Here is a 1099-nt window from a genome sequence, read left to right as displayed (position 1 = left end):
GACTTACTGTGTGTGAAAAGGGGAAAAAAAAAAAACAAACCACAACACTGTTAGGTTTCTGATGAACAGAGTTCCATAAAATTGACTCCTTTTGGTTAAAGGAAACTTAGTTTTGGAAGGGTCAAGCTTGATATAGCACGATTAGGTATTCACACTGCCCCAGCACAAAGACAACTGAGTCACACAGCGAAACTCCAATGTTCTAGGCCTTAACAGCAACACAAAAACAATTCATGCCCCGAACAGCACCCATGCTCTACAGCAGCTTTTTACTAAAAAGTATAAAAGTTAAAGAACATGTAGAAAACTAAACCCAATTTGTGACTTTAACCCTTTAAAACAAAGGGGTCCAAAGCAGACTTTTTGCAATATACCGAGCCCCTACGCAGCCACAGGTATTATCTTCAAGAACAAGAATCAAAGTCAGCTTTACAGGAAAGCCAAGCTTTAGATGAAGGGTTTCCTGAATAGTTTCCCCTTCCACCACACACTACATCGCAAGAGAGCCTTACACACATCTTCTATGTGTTTCTTTAAAAAAAAAGGGTAAACCGTGCAGCTAAAACGCAGGGCAAGTCACCACACGGTGACCGGATAGACCATTTCTGCAGATCACAAGTGGTTCAGAGCCGGTCATCTCACTTTTTCACCCTGCAAGGTTTGTGCTCAAGGCTGCTTAGCAAGGGACAAGAGGAAGGACTTCTGAGTGTAACCACGAGTTTTTCTATTCACGTCAGGTTTATTACCAAAACCAAAAAGCTTGGGTTTGACCCTAGACCTTGACAGTCTCTGGAGAGAGAGGAAAAAAAAAAAAAAAAAGGAGGAAAAAAAAAAAAAAGGATGCCTGTGTCAGATTCTTGCCACCACGCTCTCGGCCTGCAGCACCGCCAGGAGATCAAGCACAGCATCACGGACCTACCGGCAGCTCCGCGTCGCCCCACCAGCTCCCTTCACCCAGCGCAACCGCCGCTGCCAACCGCCGGTCGAGTCTCCACCGCAACAAACCGACCCTCCAACGCCCCAACCGCCGCCCGCGGCCGGTAGCACCGGAGACGGGGGAACCGTTGGGGACAACACAGAGCTTCCTACCCCCTGTCTC

Source organism: Athene cunicularia, assembly GCF_003259725.1.
Source record: "Athene cunicularia isolate RWA chromosome 28 unlocalized genomic scaffold, athCun1 chr28_part1, whole genome shotgun sequence".
Classification (NCBI taxonomy): domain Eukaryota; kingdom Metazoa; phylum Chordata; class Aves; order Strigiformes; family Strigidae; genus Athene; species Athene cunicularia.
Note: the sequence above shows the minus strand (reverse complement) of the source record.